Genomic DNA, 26,755 nt, shown 5'->3' with positions numbered 1-26,755 from the left:
TGCCTGAATGCTTCGATCTGCTGTGTCCTCAAATACTCTGCTGGTGTTTTGTTGATAGTGTATGTCGGGGGTGCGAGCACAGTTGACAAGGTGTGAATGAACCGTCTGTAGTGGTCTACCATTCCGAGAAATGATGTATTCCTTGGGTTGCAGCTTCCTTAATAGCCCTAACTTTATCTTCCCTTGATGTAACCCCTGTGTGTCCACACTTTAACCTAAATAAGCCACCTCCTTCACTTGAAAGGTGCACCTCTCTTTCTTTAATCTCTCCCCAGCATTTTGGTATTTTAAAAACTTCTTCCAGGTTGGATAAATGCTCCTCTGTGTCTCCCATTATCAACACATCATCCAAGTAAATGATTATTTTTGGTAAATATTGCAGCAAACTCTTCATGGTGCATTGAGAAATGGCACAGGCCAACAAGATCCCAAATGGTAGCCACATGTACCGACACTGGCCTTTCTGTGTACTAATGATGACAAATTCTCTGGGAGCATCATCTAGTTCCAGTTGTTGGTACGCATGACTTATGTCTAACTTGGTGTACGTTAGTTCCCCAGCCATAAGACCAGATGACCATAACAGAAAGGAGCAGAGCTAGGCCATTCAGCCCATCACATCTACTCCACCATTCAATCATGGCTGGTAAACTTCTCAGCCCCATTCATAGAATCATAGAATCCTACAGTGCAGAAGGAGGCCATTTGGCCCACCGAGTCTGCACTGACCACAATCCCACCCAGGCCCTAACCCCATAGCCCAAGCTAACCCCATGACACAAAGGGGCAATTTAGCATGGCCAACCCACCTAACCTGCACATCTTTGGACTGTGGGAGGAAACCAGAGCACCCGAAGGAAACCCATGCAGACACGGGGAGAACATGCAAACTCTACACAGACAGTGACCCAAGCCGGGAATCAAGCCCGGGTTTCTGGCACTGTGAGGCAGCAGCGTCATTTTCCCACCTTTGCCCTGTAGCCTTTGAACCCCTTACCAGTCAAAAACCTATCTATCTCTGTGTTAAAGACACTCAATGACCTGACTTCCACAATCTTCTGTGGCAATGAATTCCATAGATCCACCACCCTCTCGCTGAAAAAATCCCTCCTCATCATGGTTCCAAAGGGTCATCCCTTTACTCTGCAGGTGTGTCCTTGGATCCTCGTCTCCCCAACTAAAGGAAACATCTTCTCCAAGTCCACTCTATCTAGGCCTTTCAGTATTCTGTAAGTTTCAATGAGATCCCCCTTCATCCTTCTAAACTCCATCAAGTACAGACCCAGAATCCTCAAACAATCCTCATACATCAAGCCTTTCGTCCTTGGGATCATTCTCGTCAGCCAACTTTGCATACATACCCTCTTGGGGATGGGGTATCTAATGGTTTGCCATTAACTTGTTGTCTCCGCAGATGCAGGGGCAAAGAGAGACAGCTAGAGAAAAGAGCAAAGAAATTTGGGAAGAGAGTGACAGAGAAAGGATCATAAATTATAGAAACTACAGGGCAGAAGGAGGCCATTTGGCCCATCGAACCTGCACCAGCAAGGAGTCCACCCATTCCATTATTCAAACCAGCCTCCCATCCATGACTCTGTCTACAATTCTCGCTGACTAGACAAAACAGCCAGCATCATTAAGGACCCCACGTACCCAGACATTCTCTCTTCCGCCTTCTTTCATTGGGAAAAAGATACAAAAGTCTGAGGACACGTACTGACCAATTCAAAAATAGCTTCTTATCAGCTCCAATCAGATTTTTGAATTGATCTACCTTACATCAAGTTGATCTTTCTCTGTCCCCTGGCTATGACTGTAACACTACATTCTGCACACTCTCCTTTCCTTCTCTATATACGGTATGCTTTGTCTGTATAGCATGCAAGGAATAATACTTTTTACTGTATACAAATACATGTGACAATAATAAATCAAATCAAATCAAAATCACCAAGATCCTATCCTCATAACCCTACATTTTTACCTCCCTATCCCCCAACACTAAGGGACAATTTATCACAATGGTACAGTGGTTAGCCCTGCTGCCTCACAGTGCCAGGGATCCGGGTTTGATTCCGGCCTCGGGTCACTGCCTGTGTGGAGTTTGCACATTCTCCCTGTGTCTGCATGGGTTTCCTTCGGGTGCTCCGGTTTCCTCCCACAGTCCAAAGATGTGCGGGTTACATTGATTGGCCGTGCTAAATTTCCTGTTAGTGTTAGGGAATTAGCAGGGTAAATATATGGGATTCTGGGTGGGATTGTGGTTGGTACAGACTCGATGGGCTGAATGGCCTCCTTCTGCACTGTAGGGATTTTCTATGATACTATGACCAATCAATCTAACTGCACATCTTTGGAAACAGAGGTGGACAGAAAGGATGACACACAGTGAACAATTGAGCAATCTACTGCCTTAGCCTGACCCAAATGATGACAACTTTTAACTGAGAAATGATGATAAAACAATTTCCATGTCATGCAGATTATTCATTCCCTTTGACTTTTAAGCATGTAAATAAATACGGCCTGATGAAACTTGAAACAGGAAGAGGATGCCAGTATCCCCATTGCAACATATCGACGCCTTCACAATGTTGCTCGATACAATTCAGAGCAGAAATCCCCTGAATAGAGGATTGAAATTCTTCCTTTGTCTGAATACTGAGCAAGTTGCTTGTTCCTTATCGGAATGGATGACAGAGACAGAGGCTTAGCAGGGTTTCATAGTCCTGCCCAATCTCCAATAACATTACACACAGAGAACTCTAGCCAAATATAGTCTTCTGGTGAGACAGGTCTGGAGGCTGGGTTATAGGCACACTTCAGAATCTGCAACACCTTTTAAATATCAATGGTGGGGATTCCACCCCCCCACCCCCCACACCTCCGATCCCAACCACGCAGCATGCTGTGCAGTGGTGGAGGTCATCCACTATTGGCTGAAGTGAGATCTTCCGGTCACCTCGCTGTCGATGGGATTTCCAGTTGCCCGCACCCTCTGGAACCCGGGGTAGGACGTGGCTGTTGGTCGGATTGAAAGATCCCATCGGTGGTAAAGGTCGGAAAATCCAATGAGGAGACGTGACAACATTTGTACTTTTCTCACTCTCGAGCCAAGAGAAAGTTAAGAAATAACCTAATTGTGGCTTTCAAGATGAGAAGATGTTTTGATATGCATACAGATTTGGAATCATAGAATCATAGAGTTATAGAGGTTTACAGCATGGAAACAGGCCCTTCGGCCCAACTTGTCCATGCCGCCCTTTCTTTACTGCTAAGCTAGTCCCAATTGTCCATGTTTGGCCCATGTTCCTCTATATTCATCTAACCCATTAACTGTCTAAATTCTTCTCAAAAGACAAAATTGTACCTGCCTCTACTACTACCTCTGGCAGCTTGTTCCAGGCACTCACCACCCTCTGTGTGAAAAGATTGCCCCTCTGGACCCTTTTGTGTCTCTCCCTTCTCATCTGAACCTGTGCCCTTTAGTTTTAGACTCCCCTACCTTTGGGAAAAAATATTGACTATCTCGCTGATCTATACTTCTCATTATTGTACAGATCTCTATAAGATTACCCCTAAGCCTCCTGCGTTCCAGGGAAAAATGTCCCAGTCAACCAGCCTCTCCTTATAACTCAAACCATCAGACAGGAGGAGGCCACTCAGCACCTTCACCCTGCTGTGCAGACTCTGAGTAAATTGGGTCAGTGAGAAACTAGCTTGAGGGGAGATGAGGAGAATTGCTTTTCACTCAAGGGATTCGTTGAGATCTGGAACAAAAGGCGGTGGCAAAGTGTTTTTATTGTTGGAATTTTCCGGGAATTTCCAGTCCCGCCAACAGCCCATCCCAGCCGCAGGTTTTCCAGCAGCAGGAGGGATCCATGCAATAGGAGACCGCAATGGCAAGACTAGAAAATCCTGCTGCTGGCCAACTAGCTGTCTCTGCCATCACGAAACACGCAATGGGTTGTGTGGAAAATCCTCCCCTTCAAGTAAGAATTAAAAGAATTGGCTGGTTAATTGAGACTGACAATGTTGTAGAGTTATGGACAAATAATGGCAAGGTGGACCATGCCCAACTGACCTTTCAAAGAACAAGCACAGGAATGATGTGTCAAATGGTCTCCATCCATGTTGTAATTTTCTATCTATCCTCTGTTACAAACATATAAACAAGGAGAAGGAGGCAGTCATTCAGCCCTGCTCCATAATTTAGTAAGATAATGGCTGGTCTGATAGTAATCTGCATCCTGCCTATCCCCAATAACCTTTCACCCAAGATTTCCATTTCACAAGATTACTCTGCGTGATTACCAAGTGCCCTGCTGTAACTTCTGCAATAACAGTTTCTAACATTTACCCGATGTTAGACTGACTGCCCTGTCGTTTCCTGTTTTCTGTCCTCCTTCCTCTTTGAATAATGAAGTTATATTTGCTATGTTCCAGTCTAATGGGACCTTTCCTGAACCCAGAGGGGGATTTGGAAAATTAAAACCAATGCCCCATATATTTCACAAGTTACTTCTTTGAAGATCCTGGGATGAATTCCACCAGATCCCTGGCGCCTGTCAGCCCACAGCCCCAACAATTTACTCAGTACCATTCCCCTGGTAGTTTTCCTGAGTTCCTTCTTCCTGTCCATTTCCCTCCTTATTAATCTTTTAGTCATTCCTTTGTTGTTCCTCATATTCTGTCCAAACTGACCTCTTAGCACAAGTATACGCTCTTTCTGTAAGATTGATCCCATCTTTAACCTCTCCAGTTAACCAGGGATGATGGGTCCACTGCACGGACTTTTTTTTAACTTGCCGGAATGGTTCTATTCTGTACATTCTGACATATCCCCAGAAATGTTTGCTGCTGTATCTCTCCTGACCCATCCCTTAACGGATTCCCCTCAGCCAGTTCTGCTTTCCTGCCCTCACCGTTACCCTTGTTTCTGTTTAAAACCAAAGATCACAACATTCCGGGCATTCTCTCCAATCCCTCTGACAGCACACTACTGCCGTGGATTTCCCAGTGGCAAAGCACATTCAATGGGAAACCCCATTGGCAATAGAACCTTAGTTAGGCCGCACTTGGAATATAAGAACATAAGAACATAAGAAATAGGAGCAGGAGTAGGCCATCCAGCCCTTCGAGCCTGCCCCGCCATTCAATAAGATCATGGCTGATCTGTCATGTCTCAGTTCCACATTCCCACCCTCTCCCCATAACCCTTAATCCCCTCGCCTATCAAAAACCCATCAACCCGCGTCTTAAAAATATTTAGTGAGGCAGCCTCCACCACCTCAACGGGCAGAGAATTCCAGAGATTCACCACCCTTTGAGTGAAGAAGTTCCTCCTCAACTCCGTTCTAAACCGCCCCCCCTTTATCTTGAGGCTGTGCCCCCTAGTCCTACTGTCCTTTCTGAGCGGGAAGAGTCTCTCCACCTCTATCCTATTCATCCTATTCATCATCTTATACGTCTCAATGAGATCTCCCCTCATTCTTCTAAACTCTAATGAGTACAAGCCTAGTTTATTCAGCCTCTCCTCATAGCTCAACCCCCTCAACTCCGGCATCAGCCTAGTAAACCTCCTCTGCACTCCCTCCAAGGCCAAAATATCCTTGCATAAGTACGGCGCCCAAAACTGCACACAGTACTCCAGCTGCGGTCTCACCAATGCCCTATACAGCCGCAGCAAGACCTCCCTACTTTTATATTCAATCCCCCTCGCTATAATGTTCAATTCTAGTTGCCACACTACCAGAAGGATGTGGAGGCTTTGGAGAAGGTGCAGAAAAGATTTACCAGGATGCTGCCTGCTATGAAGGGCATCAGCTATGAGGAGAGGTTGGAGAAACTTGGTTTGTTCTCACTGGAAATGCGGAGGTTGAGGGGAGACCTGATAGAAGCCTACAAGGTTATGAATGGATAGTCAGAAACTTTTTCTCAGGATGGAAGAGTCAATTACTAGGAGGCACAGGTTAAAGGTGTGAGGTGCAAGGTTTAAAAGGGATGTACGAGACAGATTTTTTACACAGAGAGTAGTGGGTGCTGGAACTCACTGCTGGGGAAGTTAGTGGAAGCGGATACGGTAGTGACTTTTAAGGCGCATCTTGACAAGTGCATGAATAGGATGGGAGTAGAGGTATATGGTTCACGGAAGGGCAGGGGATTTTAGTTCAGTTGGGCAGCATGGTTGGTGCAGACTTGGAGGGCTGAAGGGCCCATTCCTGTGTTGTAACTTTCTTTGCTCTTTGTTCAATGGTGGGACCAGTAGATCCAGCCACTGGACAATAGTGGGCTGCCTCCCACTGCCAGGGTGCTGGGGCGGTGCCAATGGGGTTTGGGCATCAGGGAGATCATGAAGTGGAGGGGCATGAAGGAAGACCCATTGGGAGGGCCCCAATGCCCCAAAGCCGGCAATCGTTGTTCGAGAGATGGGTAGGGGAACATCTGTTCAATGAGGTGAGGGTGGGGATTGTCCCTGATATCTGCGGGAGAAGGGAGGAGGCCCTCAATTTCAATTTGAGATCGGGGCACCTTTAAAAATGGCACCCAAATAGAATCAGACAATCATTGAATCTGTATAGTATAGAAGGAGGCTGTTTGGCCCATCAAGCCTGCACCAACAACAATCCCACCCAGGCCCAACACCCATCCCCGTAACCTAATGTATTTATTCTGATAATCCCCCTGACACTAAGGGTCAATTTGACGTGGCCAATCATGTCAAGCCTGGAATCTTTAGGTCCCACCCCGCTCAGGATTTTCACAAGACTCACTATTGTGGGAAAATTGCAATTTGATTCGCGCTGGACACACACAAAATAATAAACTTTGACAGGCAGAAGAAGCCGGTTTTGAAAGGATGCAACGGGGTACAGAGATGGAGGAGAGAACTCTGGAGAGGTTCGGGGTGGGGGAAGCTCTACTCTCATTGGCTGTAGAGAGAGAAAGGGAGGCACATTGTGGATTAGGGGACACTGGGTAGAATTGAGCAAAATCCCTACGGAAGGAATAGACCACGAGGAACAAATTCTGAAATAAATACACTGTGAATATTTTAAAGTCATTCATTAAATCCATTTGTGCTCAGATTTCTCAATTCACTTTGAGAGTCACACAATACCTTGAATGAGCAAGATAGGCGTACAAGATTCAAGACTTATCCCAATTAAATTCATACTTTATAGAGTTCCTGTGGTAAACCAGCATGAATAAGTAATTGTTTAATGAATGACTGAAAGAATTAATGAGTTTCTATGAAAATACATTATTTTAATTGAACCTTAAACATGGGAAGAAGGTTTCACCACCAAGAATGAAATGGATTAAGAAACCTGAAAGAGACAACACATTCTTTCCAGGTTTCGATATTCAGGAAAGTCAAACCTTGTCTTGGAGTTTATCCATCAGGGAAAGGCTGTCATCTGACATCTTATCACACGAAAGCAGATCTGCCGTTAAAGAACAATAATAAAATGAACAGATCAAACTCCACAAATCGCTTATCTCAAACACGGATTCTATTTTCTGTAAATTGAAGGTATGTTTGTTCAGACAAACTATGGGAGGGCCTTGGTACCTTTGGTATTTGTACCTGCGCTTTCACAATAGTCACAAACCTATATATCAGCTAAGAATTGGGTGGCTTTCTCTATTGTTCTCTGTGGTATTGCTATGGAAACAGTTTAGATAACAGCATAAAATGGGTGAAGATGATTATATGGGTTTCTTTAAGTTTCACTTTTGATTGGCTGTAACCTACAGACCTTGTTAGAAAATGTGCTAACTGTTACACCCCCAGTTGGAGAAATATTCTTCAGTTATATTCCCCCAGCTATAGGCTCTTTCCTCTTAGAGCCATTGAGGTTTGCAGCTTGGAAACATACCCTTCGGCCCAACCTGTCCATGCTGTCCCTTTTCTTTAAACAAATAAGCCAGCCCCAATTGCCCGCGTTTGGCCCATATCCTTCAACAGCCACATATACCCATGTAACTGTCTAAATGCTTCTTCAAACAGGGTGGCACAGTAGTTAACACTGTTCCTCACAGCACCAGGACCTGGGTTCAATACCGCTTGGATCACTGTCCCAAGTATTTTAAAGCCATTCATTAAATCCATTTGTGCTCAGATTTCTCAATTCACTCCCCATGTCTGTGTGAGTTTCCTCCGGGTGCTCCGGTTTCCTCCCACAATCTGAAAAACATGTTGTTTAGGTTCATTGGCCACGCTAAATTCTCCTTCAGTGTAGCCAAACAGGTGTCAGAGTGTGGCAACTATGGGATTTTCACACTAACTTCATTACAGTGTTAATGTAAGCCTGCTTGTGACATTAATAAGTAAACTTTAAAATACCACAGCCTTGCACATGATCCATCCCCTGGAACTAAAGGAAAAGATGCATTCTGCATATAACCCTGCATTGTTTCCTCAGAGAGATCCCCTGAGATTCTGAGTACCTGATGCAAAGGCAGAGTGCTCAAAGTAGCCGGACTTTCACTTCAAATCTTGGGCTGTTTCTGAAGACTCCCACCTCGTTAATGGTGCTAGTTCCTTAACCCAGTGAATCCTGCAATTCCTTCCAATACTGTGAGGTTATTGGTTCAGTTTTGTATGGGGGAATGTTCTTCTCGCTGCATTATCTCCTGGGAAGTAACACAGTCGAGGGAATGTGCGGGACAACAGGGAGCAAATCCACTGCAGTCACAATACTGATATTTTTCTTTATCATTTGAAGGTTGTGGTACATTCCAATAGAAATAGATAAAATTTACAGCAACAGAAACAGGCCATTCAGCCCAACTGGCTGAACCCTGTTCTCCTGTTCCACACAAGCCTCTTCCCAACTCTTTTCATCTCTTTCTATTAGCATTCCATTCCTATCTTCCTCGTGGCCTTAACACAGCTTCTCTTTAAACGATTTTGAAATATAGGGCAGGATTTTACAGTCTCGCTCCAGCGAAACCGGAAAACCCTGCCTGAGGATAAGGGACATTTCCAAATGTCCGTCCCTCGTCTGCTCCAATTCTGTGGCGGGCAGGGCAATAGAATTCCGGTGTTAGTATTTGCCTCCACTCTTCAATGTGGTAGTGAGTGATTGCGTTGGGGAGGGAGGAGGGTGCATGAAGGCCGGGGGAGTGGAGGGAAGGAAATCCGTCCAATATTTTTAATTTGCTGCAGTCAGTCTGAAGACATGCCAATTGTTGGCGATATTCCAAACCCAAGATATGAGGGGAAGTCAGTGCTTCTTCCCAATTCAAGTTCCAGAGAACCTTAAGAAGTATGGGGTATCACAGAATCTCTCTCTACAACAATCTGAGGTCCCTATCTGCGTCAAGAAGACAACCATCATCTCGGTACCTAAGAGATCCAAGCTTTGTGCTTTAGTGACTATCGGCCAGTGGCTCTGATATCCATCATTATGAAGTGCTTTGAAAGGTTAGTCATGGCACAAATCAATTCCAGCCTCCTGGGATACCTGGATTCACTATAGTTTGCCTACCACTGCAACAGGTCCACAGCAGTTCCTGGCCTTGCACTCAACACCTAGATAACAAGAACACCTATGTCAGACTTCTATTTATTGACTACAGCTCAGCTTTCAACACCATTATTCCCACAAAACTCATCTCCAAACTCCGTGGCCTGGAGTTCCCTCTGTGACTGAATGTCCTAACTCACAGACCACAATCAGTAAGGATAGACAACAACACCTCTTCCACGATTATCCTCAACACCGGTGCCCCACAAGGCTGTTCTCAGCCCCCTACTATACTCCTTATACACTTATGACTGTGTGGGCAAATTCGCCTTCAATTCGATTTTCAAGTTTGCTGATGACACCACCGTAGTGGGTCAGATCTCAAACGATGACGAGACAGAGTACAGGAATGAGATAGAGAATCTGGTGCGGCAACAATAATCTCTCCCTCAATGTCAACAAAACGAAAGAGATGGGCATTGACTTCAGGAAGCATTAAGGAGAACATGCCTGTCTACATCAACGGGGATGAAGTAGAAAGGTTTGACAGCCTCAAGTTCTTAGGTGTCCAGATCATCAACAACCTGTCCTGGTTTCCCCCATGCCAACATTATAGTTAAGAAAGCCCACCAATGCCTCTACTTTCTCAGAAGACTAAGGAAATTTGGCTTGTCAGCTACATGAACCTTTACAGATGCACCATAGAAAACATTCTTTCTGGTTGTATCTCAGCTTGGTATGGCTCCTAACCTGCCCAACACCGCAAGAAACTACAAAAGGTCATCAAAGTAGCACAAACCCAGCCTCCCATCCATTGACTCTGTCTACACTTCCCGCTGCCTTGGCAAAGCAGCCAGCATAATTAAGGAACCCATGCACCCCGGACATTCTCTTTTCCACCTTCTTCCGTTGGGAAAATGATACAAAAGTCTGAAGTCACATACCAGCCGACTCAAGAACAGCTTCTTCCCTGCTGCCATCAGACTTTTGAATGGACCTACCTTGCATTAAGTTGATCTTTCTCTGCACCCTAGCTATGACTGTAACACTGCATTCTGCACTCTATCATTTCCTTCTCTATGAATGGTATGCTTGGTCTGTATAGTGCACAAGAAACAGTACTTTTCACTGTATGTTAGTACATGTGACAATAATAAATCAAATCAAATCACAGAATCTCTACAGGGCCAAAGGAGACCATTCAGTCCATGGGAGCTGCACTCATACCCAGGCTTATCCAGTAACACCATGTATTTACCCTGCTAACTCCGCGCCCCCCCCCCCCCCCCCAAATCTATATACCTTGGGACACTTAGAGGCAATTTATCATGGCCAGTGCACCTAATGCACTCATCTTTGGGCTTTGGGAGGAAACCGGAGCACCCAGAGGAAACCCACGCAGTCCCGGGGAGAACTCTGCACAGTCCCCCAAAACTGGAATTGAACTCGGGTCCCTGGCGCTGTGAGGCACAAGTGCTAACCACGGTGCCACCCTAAAAGCAGGTTTGTGGATTTGGGTCACAGATCAGTGAGGATCTCACTGAATGCCTCCCAGCCCCTAGGGGTCTACTTTTCTTATCAGCTTTTATTGGATAGTTTCATGTTTACCTCGCAAAAAATTACTTACGATAACCACCAGGTTAATTTTTTAATTGGTGGCTTTATTGGCCACTCATCTCTAGATTAATTTACACTATGGCAGCAAGTTTAGCCAATCACATGTTGGCAAGAGGACACTCTTAGATTACAAGCGGTACATCATCAAAGGCCTCCGAACCTGTACCCTTTCCTCTTCCTTTGCCTATTTGTATAAATTTAACTTTTGCACAAGTCATCAAACATTATCAAAGGGAAGGTCAGGCCCAGAGTGTTAGCCTGTTACCAATTTCCTGATAGGCTTGTCACTACCTGACCCAACTCAGTAGAGGTTTTTATTGGAACACTAAGTCCACAAGTTCAGACAAAGAGCTGTTTTTGAAACAAACTGAATAATATAGCCTTTATTCTTTCCCTTATATATTCCTTTTATGAGATTTGGGCATCACTGGCTAGCATCATAGAATCAGCGAGGTTTACAGCATGGAAACAGGCCCTTCGGCCCAACTTGTCCATGCTGCCCTTTTTTTTAAACCACTAAGCTTTTCCCAATTGCTGCGTTTGGCCCATATCCCTCCAGATCCATCTTGCCCATGTAACTGTCTAAACCCTCAACTACTACCTCTGGCAGCTTGTTCCAGACACTCACTATCGTGTGTGTGAAAAATTCCCCTCTGGACTCTTTTGTATCTCTCATCTTAAACCTATGTCCTCTAGTTTTAGATTCCCCAACCTTTGGGAAAAGATGTTGACTATCTATCTTACCTGTGTCCCTCCTTATTTTGTAGACCTCTATAAGGTCACCCCTCAGCCTCCTGCACTCTAAAGAAAAAAGTCCCAGTCTATCCAGCCTCTCCTTATAACTCAAACCATCAAGTCCCGGTAGCATTCTAGTAAATCTTTTCTGCACTCTTTCTAGTTTAATAATATCCTTTCTATAATAGGGTGACCAGAACTGTACACAGCATTCCAAGTGTGGCCTTACCAATGTCTTGTACAACTTCAACAAGACGTCCCAACTCCTGTATTCAATGTTCTGACCAATGAAACCAAGCATGCCGAATGCCTTCTTTACCACTCTGTCTATCTGTGACTCCACTTTCAAGGAGCTGTGAACCTGTACTCCTAGATCTCTTTGTTCTGTAACTCTCCCCAGTACCCTACTATTAACTGAATAAGTCCTGCCCTGGTTCGATCTACCAAAACGCATCACCTCACATTTACCCAACTTAAACTCCAGCTAGACCAACATTTTTTTGCCCATCCCTATTTGTCCATGACAAGATAGTGCTGGTCTGCCAGTACTGTGTGTGCCACACATACTAGTTAAATGGAAGTGTGGAAAGGCATTGCTCCTTCATTATGAGCTGGGGATTTACAGGCAGCTCCCAATCTACAGCAATCTACCCCAAATTCAACCACTCTTCCTGCTCAGTCCGAGTAAGTCTCAGTCCGACCTACACATGACTCAAGCCCCACTTTGACGCTTAACAGAATCACAGAATTGTTACAGTGCAGAAGGAGGCCATTTGACCCCATCATGTCTGCACCAACCCTCCAGATGAGCATCATGACCTTATGCTATTCATCTGCCTTTTCCCCATACTCCGGCACGTTGTTTCTATTCAAATAATCATCTAATGCCCTCTTGAATGCCTCGATTGAAGCTTTCTCCACCATATTTCCAGGTAGCGCATTCCAGACCCCAACAACTCGCTGTGAGAAAAAGCTTTTGCTCACATCACATTTGCTCCTTTTGCAAATCACTTTAAATTTCGTTTTTGACTCTTTTACAAGGGGGAGCAGTTTCTCCCTATCGACTCTGTCCAGCCCCCTCACAATTTTGACCATCTCTATCAAATCTCCTCTCAGCCTTCTTCTCTCCAAAAGAACAGTCCCAACCTCTCCAATCTACACTCATAACTGAAGAAACTCATTCCTGGAACCATTCTTGTAAACCTCTTCTGCACTCTCTCCAATGTGTTCATATCCTTCCGAAACTCTACACAATACTCTTCTGAAGACACTGAGAGAGCTCCCTTGGTTATACAAAGCTGGACCAGTTCAAGTAGGTTGTCCACCACTAGCACGTCTCAGAGTAACTTAGGGTTTCCCACCTCGCTGACAACACCCACGTCCCATTCAACCAAGAAAATGGACATTAGCACAACTGTGAAAGATTTAACCAGTTACTGAAATTGTTAGTCGTTGTAGCAAATATCTGACAATCATTGAATTTTCTTCCAAAAGCTTCCTTGAATTGAAAAGTAATGATTTCAATGAAACCAGGATTGATAAAGTCCATTTGCATGAGCAGTGTAATCACACAACTGTACTGATCGATACACAGTAAGAAGTCTCCCAACACCAGATTGATATAGACAGAGAGACAAGAAGTTATGTCTTATGTTCTTATGTATGTCAAATTCCTAATCAATTAATTTCCATAATTGCTATTGTTAACTATTTTATTCTATTCTCCTATCAGTTATCCTCCTTTTGTCTCCTCATCTCAGACCACAGTTTGTTTGTGCTGTGATCCAACCTTATCAATATCTGGAGCTCAATGACTCGGAATCCAGGATTGATTTCTCCTGGGAGCTACTGGCGATTCCACTGTTGGCAGCTTTGCATTGGTTCACAATCCCAACCTTTTGATTTGATTTTTGATTTGATTTATTATTGTCACATGTACTAACATGCAATGAAAAGTATCGTTTCTTGTGCTCTATACAGGTAAAACATACTGTTCATAGAGAAGGAAAGGAGAGAGTGCAGAGTGTAATGTTACAGCGATAGCCAGGGTGACAAAATGCAGTTGGCAATCAGGACAGATTGTTTTAGTGCTTTTTTGAATCTTTCTGTAAAAATACCAGCAGGTATGCTGAGTCCAGTGTAATGTAGCTGAAAAGGCGATAAAAATAAACTGCTTTTTCTCATTCATGGGATATGAGCATCACTGACATGGCCAACATTTATTACCCATCTGCATTGTCCCCTGAGAAGATGGTGCTGCGACCATCTCCTGCCAAGTATAGCCATCTCCCAATGGGGAGAATGGCCTCCTGTGCCAAATAAGGTACTTACCCCATCCAGCCATCTCTGGAAACCACAGCTCCATCAGCGTGTCTGGAAACTTGCTGACTGCCTGTGTGAGTTAACACCATCTAAACAAACAGAGTGAACTCAGGTGATTCTGGCTTGCAAAACTTCAGGCTCCCATTTTCTATAGCTGCTCCTGTTACATGAAGTTCAGGACTAATTGGAAAAATGATCCTGGCAAAACATCACTGTCATGTTACAGTAACACAGAGAGATCACATGGGGGTGGGGGGGGAACAAAAGAACAAGAAAAAATACAGTACAGTACAGGAACAGACCCCTCGGCCCTCCAAAACTGCGCTGATCATGATATCTGCCTAACCTAAAACTGTATGAGCTTACAGAGTCCCTTTCCTTCCATTCCCTTCCTATTCATGTATTTGTCATACCCGCTCTCACCCCCTCCCCGGACAGCGAGTTCCAGACACTCACCACCCTCTGTGTAAAAAAACTTCCCCTCTAAACTTTTCCCCATGCACCTTAAACCTATGTCCCCTAGTAATTGACTTTTCTACCCTATCTGACTATCCACTCTGTCCACGTCACTCATAATCTTGTAAACTTCTATGTGGTCACCCCCCTCAACCTCTGTCATTTCAGTGAGAACAATCCCAGCTTATCCGACCTCTCCTCGTAGGTAATACCCTCCAGACCAGGCAACTTCCTGGTAAATCTCTTCTCTACCCTCTCCAAAGCATCCACATCCTTCTGGTGGTGTGGCAATCGGAATTGTAAGCAAGAGTTACAGGAATATTTGAAAAACTAATGGGGAAAAGATGTTGTTTGGCATGTTGGGCACAGAGTGAAATTGCTGCAGTGGGGGGTAATGGTTGGAAATGCTCCAGGGGTATTTATCCACACAATCTCTCCAAGGGGCAACAAGGCTCCTTTAAGGCCTGTTCTGCTTACTCTGATGAATACAGCAGATAGCTGGCAGAGAGTTACAAGGCAGTAACTCAATCAAGCAAGTCATAAACCATCAGAGCAAAGTTCATGCAGTTTATGGATGTCAACAATCTATTTCCATGACAAAATGCAGTTGGCAATCAGGTCAGATTGTTTTAGTGCATTTTTGAATCTTTGTGTAAAAATACCAGCAGGTGTGCCGAGTCCAGAGTAATGCAGTTGAAAAGGTGATAAAAATAAACCGTTTTTCCTCGTTTACGGGATATGAGCATCACCGACATGGCCAACATTTATTGCCCATCTGCATTGTCCCCTGAGAAGATGGTGGTGAGTCATCAACTTGAACCACTGCCATCCATCTGGCGCAGGTATACCTGCGGTACTGCAGGGGAGGCTGTCCCAGGATTTAGACCCAGAGACAGTGAAGGAAGTGTGTGGCTCAGTTATCGCTCGCTGACTAGCACTTCCTCCTTTGAGTCAGAAGGCCACGAGTACAAATACCGTTCCAGGACTTGAACGCAAAAGTCAAAGCTATCACCCGAGTGCGGCGCTGAGGGAGTGCGACTCTGGCAGAGATGCTGGGCGGGGTTTTCCAGCTGCGCTTGCCCCGAGACTGGAAGATCCTGCAGGAGGTCAATGGACCTTCCATGTCCCGCCTCCTATGATGTCCGTGGCGGGTGGGACAGGAATTTAATGTCTTATCTTTCAGATAAGACATTAAATCAAGTGTGTCAGCTCCTGAGGGTTTAAAAGGTATCATTTCAGAGAAATTGTGGGGAAATTCTTCTTGGTGTTCTGGCCAATATATCTTCTGCAATCGACATCACAAAACCAGATTATCTGGTCATTACCATATTGCCTTTTGTGGGAACTTGCAGTGCATAAATTGGCTGCCACATTACAACAGTCACTACATTTCAAAAATACTTAATTAGTTAGAAAGTGCTTTAGATATCCACATGTTGTGAAGGGTGTTAGATAAATGTCCCATCCAGAGATCCCCAGCTTCACAGCTGTCAAATTTTAGCCAGTTCGATTCACTCTACGTGATATCAAGCAATGACTGATTACAATGGATGCTGCAAAGACAACAGGCCCTGATAATATTCAAACCATAGCCCTGAAGATTTGTACTCCAGAAGTTGCCGCTCCCCTAGCCAAGCTGTTTCAATACAGGTACAACACTGACATCTACACAGCAGCGTGGAAAATTGACCAGGTATGTCTTATACACAAATCCAACCTGCCCAATTGCCACCCCATCAGTCTACTCTCAATCATTAGTAAGGTGATGGAAGGGGTCATCAATAATAATATCAAGTGGCACTTTCTCAGCAATAACCTGACACCTGGTTTGGGTTCTGCCAGGATCACCAGCTCCTGACTGCATTACAGCCTTGGTTCAAACATGGACAAAAGAGCTGAGTTCCAGAGGTGAGGTGAGAGTGACAGCCCTTGACATTAAGGCTGCATTTGACCGAGAGTGGCATCAAGGAACGTTAGCAAAACTGGACTCAGTGGGAATCAGGGCGAAAACTCTCCGCTGGTCAGAATCATACCTGGCACAAAGGAAGGTGGCTATTGTCTCTCTTTGTGTTAGGTACAAGTCTAATCATTGGTGAGTTTTCTCCCCAGTTGATATTGACTCCAGTTTCACTAGGGCTCCTTGATGCCACACTCGGTCAAATGCTGCTTTGACGCTAAGAGCTGTCATTCTCACCTCACCTCTGGAGTTCATCCCCTTATTGAATTTAAAAAAGAATTTTTTTTTATATAGCTCCAAGTCAGAGGAACTGTGACTTACACAGTGCTATAACTCTTCAAAGGAGACACTGTCTTTCAATAAAACCACCTTTGGCCAGCAACTCGTCCTATTAGAATTGTGGACTTGCATCATAACTTCAGATGCACCATGTTCTTGTCTGACGCACACAGACACACAGGCGCACACACACACACACACACGTGTGGAGAAAAAACAAGATGTGGAGATGCCGGCGTTGGACACAGTAAGAAGTCTCACAACACCAGGTTAAAGTCCAACAGGTTTATTTGGAAGCGTGAACTTTTGGAGCACTGCTCCTTCACCAGGTGATCTCCAAGAAGATCACACATAACGTCACAAGTAAAAACAAGTTAGTTGTAAGATTATCCATTGCCTGTTCTGGATTATATGAAGAGACAGTAAATTGGTAAAGAGAAGAAGGTAATAAACAGGAGCTGGAGCAGGCCATTCGGCCCCTTGTGCCTGTTCTGCCATTGAACACAAACATAGCTCATCCACCTCAAGTGCATTGTCTCACCTGCTCCCCTTATCCCTTGATTCCCTGAGAGACCAAAAACCTGTCTACTTCAGACTTAAATATACTCGAGGATGGAACTCTATGGGGTAAATAATTCCAAAGATAAGAGCATAAGAAATAGGAGCAGGAGTAGGCCATCTAGCCCTTCGAGCCTGCCCTGCCATTCAGTAAGATCATGGCTGATCTGTCGTGGCTCAGTTCCACATTCCCGCCCTCTCCCCATAACCCTTAATCCCCTCGCCTATCAAAAACCTATCAACCTGCGTCTTAAAAATATTTAGCAAGGCAGCCTCCACCACTTCAACAGGCAGAGAATTCCAGAGATTCACCACCCTTTGAGTGAAGAAGTTCCTCCTCAACTCCGTTCTAAACCGCCCCCCCTTTATCCTGAGGCTGTGCCCTCTAGTCCTACTGTCCTTTCTGAGCGGGAAGAGCCTCTCCACCTCTATCCTATCCATCCCATTCAACATCTTATATGTCTCAATGAGATCTCCCCTCATTCTTCTAAACTCTAATGAGTACAAGCCTAGTTTATTCAGCCTCTCCTCATAGTTCAACCCCCTCAACTCCGGAATCAGCCTGGTAAACCTCCTCTGCACTTCCTCCAAGGCCAAAATATCCTTGCGTAAGTGCGGCGACCAAAACTGCACACACTACTCCAGCTGCGGCCTCACCAGTGCCCTATACAACTGTAGCAAGACCTCCCTACTTTTATATTCAATCCCCCTCGCTATGAAGGCCAGCATCCCATTAGCCTTCCTGACCACCTGCTGCACCTGCAGGCTGGGTTTTTGCGACTCATGCACAAGGACTCCGAGGTCCCTCTGCACCGTCGCATGCTGCAGTTTTCACTACGTAAGTAATAGTCCTTCCTACCATTATTCCTACCAAAGTGGACAACCTCACATTTGCCAACATTAAATTCCATTTGCCAGTTTCTGGCCCATTCGCCCAGCCTATCTAGATCCTTCTGCAGACTCTCCACACCCTCCGCGTAATTTGCCGTTCCACCAATCTTGGTGTCATCATCAAATTTTGACACCATACACTCGGTTCCCTCCTCCAGATCATCTATATAAATGGTGAATAGCTGAGGCCCCAGCACCGACCCCTGGGGCACTCCACTAGTCACCAACCGCCAATCCGAATAGCACCCATTGACCCCCACTCTCTGCCTCCTATTTGACAACCAGTCCTCTATCCACGCTAACACCCTACCCCCAGCTCCATGCCCCCTGACCTTCTGCAATAACCTCTTGTGAGGCACCTTGTCAAACGCCTTCTGAAAATCAAGAAAGACCACATCCACCGGCTCTCCTCTATCCACCGCCCTAGACACATCCTCATAGAACTCCAATAAATTTGTCAGACACGACTTCCCCTTAACGAAACCGTGCTGCGTCTGCTCTATCAAGCAATTCCCCTCAAGATGCCTCACTATTTCCTCCTTGATCACGGATTCTAACATTTTTCCTACAACAGACGTTAAACTAACCGGCCTATAATTCCCCGCCTTTTGCTTGGTACCCTTCTTAAACAACGGCGTAACATTAGCCATTTTCCAATCTTTCAGCACTTCCCCGGAATCCAGCGACGTTTGGAAAATAATCACCAATAATCAATTCCTTTGAAATTTCTCCTCAGTTCAGTTCTAAATGATCGGTCCCTTATCCTGAGACTGCACCCACCTGTTGTAGATTCCTCAACCAGGGAAAATCATCTCTCAGTATCGATCCTGTCAAAGAAAAAACATCTAAAAGTAAACAATTAAATCTATATACAGTATAAAATAATGTCACTATTTTCAGTGAACTATTGGACATTTCCCTCAAAATTTAGAACAATATTCAATCCCTTGAGTTAACACAATCCCTGCTTTATTTCTGAGATCACTTCTACCTCTACCAACATGTGTTTCATTCAGAATTAGAACTTGTCTTCCAATTTCTGTGTATCTCCAAACTCATCCATTCATGGTTCTCCATTAAAAGTTATCCTTCTTTACTTGAACTCTGACAAAGGATCATCTAGGCTGGAAACATTGGCTCTTTTCTCTCTCCACTGTCAAACCTGCTGAGATTTTCCAGCATTTTGTGTTTTTGTTTCAGATTCCAGCCTCCGCAGTATTCTGCCTTTGTTCTAAAGTCCGATCAGCCATTGTTCAATAAAAGGAAGGTTGAAAGAATGAGAGTAAGTGTTGTGAATCATTGATTAAATGGTTGGAGTGGTACCTTGCCACAATTTCAGTTACCTTGTCAAAGAATCCCAGAGATCTAGTAAAGATCGATCCACTGCATTTAAAATCCACGCCGACTGCTCCTTACGACACCCGCATTTTCCATAAAATTATTCTAAATTATACTGTCAAGTAGCTTTTGAATTATAAACATTAGGCTAACTGCACTCCAGCCCCTTGTCTCTGTTTCACTGATTATCCAAATAGCAAATGCAACAGCCCAGTATTCAGGAACAAGTGTTACGTTCGTGAAGGTCTGAAAGACAATTGTTGGAACCACTCCTAATTCTTCCCCCATTTTCCTGACAACTCTACAATTACAGCAACTCATATTCATAAAACTCCGTTTATCTAACAAAACATCTCACGAAGCTACGTAGTGGCAAAATGGAGGATGAGCAGGCGCTGCACTAATGGAGATGACTCAAAGCATAACCAAAGGGGTAGGCTTTATGGAGTTTTGAAAATCCTGGATCCTACAGTGCAGAAGGAGGCCATTTGGCCCATCGAGTCTGCACCGACGCCAATCCCTCCCGGTCCCTATCCCCACTTAGTTACCCTGCTAATCCCTCCAATCTATCACTTCCCGGGATAAGAGTTAATTTAGCATGTCCAATCCACCTAACCCGCACACCTTTGGATTGTGGGAGGAAACTGGAGCACCCGGAGGAAACCAATCCAGACACAAGGAGAACGTGCAAACTCCACACAGACAGTGACCCAAGCCCGGAATCGAACCCAGGTCCCTGGAGCTGTGAGGCAGCAGTGCTAACCACTGTGCCACCGTGCTTCCCCAATGGAGGGGGGATAGTGTGAGAGAAAGAGATAAATGAGAAAAGGGGGAAATTCAAAATGTGGGACCAAGACATTGAAGATGGAACAAAAAGAAAGGAAACTGAGAGCGGGTTTGCGAGGTAGGAAGTTGTAAGTTTTAAAGGAATTAGAGTAATGTAGAATCAAACATGCTGGCAAAGTGGAAAATGTTGGAGATTCAAATCCATCAACGATAAATGCATGGTGAACATGAATTTCCATGGCTTTGGGATCTTGTGTGCATGGTGCAATCACAATGCCTGCCATCCATTCTACATCTACCCATGACTAAATTAGATTCCATTTAATGCTCATGCAATTATCAGGGGAGATGGTGGTATAGTGTGTAATAAACCCTCGAGCCAGAAGTCCCTTCACCAAAACGCCTTTATGTACAAGTCTGATGACAGTGTACGGAGCTCTTTCCGTTAGTCTTCTACACTCGGAGTCCCAGAGGAACCGACACGCCTGGTTAAATACAAAGCAAGAGGATCTCTGATTGGCCCACCAATTTGGCCCTTAATCAGGGAGTTCACGTTCTAACAGGCCCACCTCAATTAAGATCATTACAAGTGGAAACGTGACTGGATCAGTAATCCAGAGGCCCAGTTTAATGCTCCAGGGACACGGGTTCAAAACCGCAGCCGGCGGAATTTAAATTCAACCAGTAAATTTTCCGGGATTGAAAGCTATTGTGAGTAATGATGACTATGGAACTATCATGGATTGTTGTTCGACTGGTTTACTAATGCCCTTCAGGGAAGGAAATTAGCCACCCTTGCCTGTAACTTTACAGCAATGGGTTTGACTCTTAAATGCCCTCAAGAGAAATCAGGGATGGGTGACAAATGTCCACATCCCATGGACAAAGGGCTGGATAGAGTGGATCAGGAGAAACTGCTCCCACTCGGAAAAGGATCAAGGAACCAGAAGGCACAGACCTAAAGTGATTTGCAAAGGAAGCAAAGGCGACGTGGTGTGATTGGGGTCTGGAATGTGCTGTGGGGAGTAGGGGGGAGGAGAGGGGGGGAGGAGAGGGGGGAAGGCAGGTACAATCAAGACTTTCATGAGGGCATTGTGATTTCTTGGACAGAAACAGTGTGCTGGGGTACGGGGGAATGGCATCATCTGGAGAGCTAGTGCAGATGTGAGGGGCTGAATGGCCTCCTTCAGTACCGCAACAATTCTGCGATTCTGTAATATGACAAACAGATTCTGTTTGAACCTCTCCTGCTATTAATTATCTATCGAGCTCTTACCAATTATCCTTAATTATCCTTAACAGACTCCCATTCTTTTGATTACTTCCATATTATAATATACATGGTGATTTTTTTTGATTGGCTTGTGGATTGGAGTAACATACCAGATCAGTAATAACTCTCAGTGGAACAAATCATTTTCAAATATTCAAGGGCAGCTCTCAGTAAATTCACCGTGTATTCAGCTCAGCGGCCTTGAGTGGGCAATGGTTTCATTTAACTCCGTGGTTACACCTGAAGCAGGTGTGTCAGGTCCAAAAGAGCTGAGATCAGCACTGGAGTTTTACCATCCCGCCCGCCCCAGGATCGGAGTTGGGGGAGGCTCACAGAACGGTATCCTCTGCTGGGCCTTGGGCGGGATCTTACGAGCCTCGGGCGTGGCGGTGTTAAAAGTCCGACACAGATCATCATCACACAGAGAACAAAGATCTATGGAAAAAGATTGGAAGTTTAGAAAAGTAACAATAAAAAAGACAAGTGGAAGCCATTAATGTCATACACTTACAATAAAAATTACATTACTGCTCACTAACACGATGATTTTATATCTCTCCAGTTCAGTTAGAAATGTACAAGTGGAAGGAGATTTATACCATAGCTTTCCATCCATCTGTTAACCCATCACACGTTCAGCCAAATATGATTAAGATTTAATTTCCAACTCTTCAGAACTGACAGCGAATCTCACCCAACAGGAGACATTTCAGAAACTGTGCAATGGTGAAATTTACTTCCAACCAGTTTGTCCTCTCCCTGTGGCACAAAGTCAAAGAATCACCCTGTCACCCCTCTAACGCAGGCTGATTATACTTCATACTGTTAACCTGCTGGTTAAAGCAATTGGATTAAATTCCCCACGTGCGGGGATTTATTGACATTGCACAGAGCAAAGATTACACCTGCTCAGTTCAGGAAAATGCTCAGACTGTTCAAAAGTAAACTAAATTTATTAGTCACAAGTAGGCTTATATTAACACTGCAATGAAGTTACTGTGAAATTCCTTAGTTGCCACACTCTGGCGCCTATCGGGTACACTGAGGGAGAATTTAGCATGGCCAATGCACCTAACCAGCACATCTTTCAGAAGGAAACCAGAGCATCTGGAGGAAACTCACGCAGACACGGGGAGAACATGCAGACTCCGCACAGTGACCCAAGCTGGGAATTGAACCCAGATATCTGGCACAGTGAGGCAGCAGTGCTAACCACTGTGCCACCGTGCTGCCCTTTTTTTGTTCATATTGCACCATCTGTACAAAGCAGCGGTGGGATTGCCCTATTCCTGCACAAGGCAGAGTTATTGGGCAGAATCTTCAATCCCACCCCCATGCGGGGGGTTTTGTGACGCAGACGCAGCCCCACCATTGGCCAATGGTGGAATCTTCCAGTCCCACCACTGTCAATGGGCTTTCCCGTTGTTTGAACCCTCTTCCCACCGGGGAATCTGGTGAGGGCTCGCTGTCGGCAGGACTGGACAATCCCACCAGTTGAAATGGCTGGAAAATCCCATCGTTGTAAGGAGCATCATCCGGTGGCTCTGATATCCATCATTATGAAGTGCTTCGAAAGGTTAATATTGGCACGAATCAATTCCAGCCTCCCAGACTGCCTGGATCCACTACAGTTTGCATATCACCACAACAGATCACCAGCAGACCCCTTCTCCCTGTACTCAACCCTGGAGCATCTGGATACCAAGGACACCCATGTCAGGCTCCTATTTATTGACTACAGCTCAGCCTTCAACATCATTATTCCTACGAAACTCATCTCCAAACTCCGTGGCCTGGGCCTTGGCACCTCCCTCTGTGACAGGATCCTGAACTTCCTAACTCACAGACCACAATCAGTAAGAATAGGGAACAACACCTCCTCCTTACAATCATTCTCAACACCGGTGTCCCACAACAGCCTCCTACAATACTCCTTATACATTGTGACTGTGCGGCCAAATTCCCCTCCAACTTGATCTTCAGGTTTGCTGATGACACCACTGTAGAGGATCTGACCTCAAACAATGACGAGACAGAGTACAGGAATGAGATAGAGAATCTGGTGAACTGGTGCGGCAACAATAATCTCTCCCTGAATGTCAGTAAAACAAAAGAGATTGTCATCGATTTCAGGAAGCATAGTGGAAAATATGTGCCTGCCAATCTTAATGGGGATGAAGTAGAAATAGTCAAAAACTTCAGGTTTCTAGGTGTCGAGATCACCAACAACCTGTCCTGGTCCACCAGTGCCAATGCTATAGTTAAAAAAGCCCACCAATGTTTCTACTTTCTTCGGAGGCTAAGGAAATTTGGCAAATCCACTACAACTTTCACCAGCTTTTATTGGTGCACCATAGAAAGCATCTTTTCCAGATGTATCACAGCTTGGTATGCCTCCTGTCTGTTCTGTCCAAGTTTGCAAAAAACTACAAATGGTCATGAACGAAGCTCAGTCCATCACGCAAACCAGCCCCCCATCCGTTGACTCTGTCTACACTTCCTGCTGCCTCAGGAAAAGCAGCCAGCATCATTAAAGACCCCACGCACTCCGGACATGCTCCTTCCACCTTCTTCCATCAGGAAAAAGATACAAAAGTCTGAGGTCACGTACCAACCGACTCAAGAGCAGCTTCTTCCCTGCTGCTGTCAGACTTTTGAATGGACCTACCTCGCATTAAGTTGATCTTTCTCTACACCCTGCTATGACTGTAATGCTACCCTCTCCTTTCCTTCTCTATGAACGGTATGCTTTGTATAGTGCGCAAGAAATGATACTTTTCACTATATGTTAATACATGTGACAATAATAAATCAAAATTCTCACATTAACTTGCATTTCTATTGCAGCTTTAACATAAATAATCATTCCAAAGCTTTTCACTGAAGCACAATCCAAACACAGATGTCACACCAAAGAAGGAAACATAGGGGAAGGATGAACTAAACTTGGGAATTCTCTGGCCCTGTTGGCAGAGGACTCCCTCCTGCAGGTTTCGCGGTGATGTGGAGTGACAGCAATGGGAAATCCCATTACCACAGCGGCACCGGAGAGTCCCGTTGCCAGCAAACAGCACACCACTTCCCACCGCTGGGAAACTCGCTGCCGGGAGGCTGGAGGATTCTCCTCCTGATCATTGAGGTGGCTTCTAAGCAGCATATTAAAGGAAGCAAGGAAGAGGGAGACATGGAGTGCTTTAGGGAGAGGATTCCAGAGTGTAGGACCTGGGTGGCTGAAGGCAAGACTGTAAATGGGAGTGAGAGGGAAGAGAAATGAGAAAGAGGGAGAGAGATCAGGAAAGCCACGAGCAAAGACATGGAGAGGGAAAAGGGGGAACCTGCAGAGACGGCTGAACAAGTAGTCTCAATCTTTTTGATTTGATTTATTATTCTCAGTTGTATTGTTATACAGAGAAAGGTTTTGTTTCTTGTACGCTACACAGACAAAGCCATAGAGCCTTGGTGGCAAAATAGATTATATGGGTGGCATGATGGCACTGTGATTAACACTGCTGCCCCGAAGTGCCAGGGACCCAGCTTTGATACCAGCCTTGAGTGACTGCCTGTGCGGAGTTTGCACATTCTCCCCCTGTTTGCGTGGGCTTCCTCTGGGTATTCCGGTTTCCTTCCACAGTCCAAAGATGCAGGTTGGATGGATTGGCTGTGCTATACAGCCCCTTGGGAATGTGCCAATTGGGTGATTAGCCTTGCTAAAGGGGTTACAGGGATGGGCGCGGGTGTGGGCCTGGGTAAGATGTTATTTCAGAAACTCAATGCAGACATAATGAGCCAAATAGACTGTAGGGGCACTGTGGTTCCATTAAACGACATACTTATCATTGTAGATGAGGAGGAGGGGCTCAGGGAGAGAGATTAAAGGTGAGTGCAGAAAAAAACCTAGGCTTATCTTCACTTTTTAGGATGATCTTGGGGTTGTTGGGGTAACAAATTGTCCCTATATTGGACCTCCCTGATCCTCGCACATTAGGCGTAGACTAAAATCATGAATAGGTCACTGAGACAGTGAGACGGCGGCGCGGGCTCGTTGGGCCGAAGGGCCTGTTTCCCGTGCTGTGTTGTTCTTTGTTCTTTGTTCTTGTTCGTTGGTCATTTTGGAGGAGGAGACAGAGACCTTAAAATGGCCAATCCAGTTGTGGCGATGGATAGCTAAAGCTGAAATCTGTGCCAATTGAACTGGAGGAAGGCTGATGGGGACGGTAGAGACGTGAAGGTGTGGAGGTGGCGGCGAGGGGAGAACACCAAGAGAAACAAGCCAAGTGGGGGGGATAATAAGGTCTTCACTGGTGATCCATGCATCGAAGGCAGAGGTGGGGGAACAGCTGAAGGAATCAAAATCATTGTGGTGAATCGAGATGATTTTAGCGTTGAAGCGAGGTGCGTAAGGAGTTGTCGAGCTGCGATGCGAACAGCCGGAGAGCGAAGGGCAGTGGGAGCAAAAGCTAGAGCAGCGAAACCCAGGGAGCGAGGGAGGGGTGACGGGTAAATCATGTACGGTGCCATCAGGAACTGGCAAGCTAAACAAAAAGGGGCCTTTAATTTCAAACCTTGACATTTTAATATCCAGTGGATTAGAATTATGGTCACATTTGAAGAAAAACCTGTTTCATTTTGTGTTACAGAGTGGCCAAATAACAGCAGCCTCAAACTGTGCAAATGAAAATGATGGGTTGAGGATTTACAGAAGAGGGGGGTAGGTAACGTTACACAGGATCCAGAGACAATGGTGAGCATTATTTTTATGAATTACAACAGAGCTCAGGTCTCTAACAAACTGTAATTAAACATTCCAACAAGCTGTTAATTTTCCTGACAAAAAAACGCATCTTCAGCATTTGCAAATACAATTTTTATGCAGGTTCCAAATAATACAGAAGGCTGATTGATGGCGACCTTGGTTGCGCTGACAGTATTGAAATCAGATCGATCGGGCAAGTGGGGAGAACGTTTCTGCAGCTAATGGTTGGGGGTGGAGTGAATATGATTAAAAATTGGAGCAAATGAGACCAAAGTCACCAACCCGAGAGTGGACACGAAACAGGGGACACAGGA

This window comes from Carcharhinus amblyrhynchos, chromosome 30 (assembly GCF_965287045.1).
Source record: "Carcharhinus amblyrhynchos chromosome 30, sCarAmb.v2.hapA, whole genome shotgun sequence".
Classification (NCBI taxonomy): domain Eukaryota; kingdom Metazoa; phylum Chordata; class Chondrichthyes; order Carcharhiniformes; family Carcharhinidae; genus Carcharhinus; species Carcharhinus amblyrhynchos.
The sequence above is the reverse complement of the archived record's forward strand: the minus strand, read 5'-3'. Positions refer to the sequence as shown.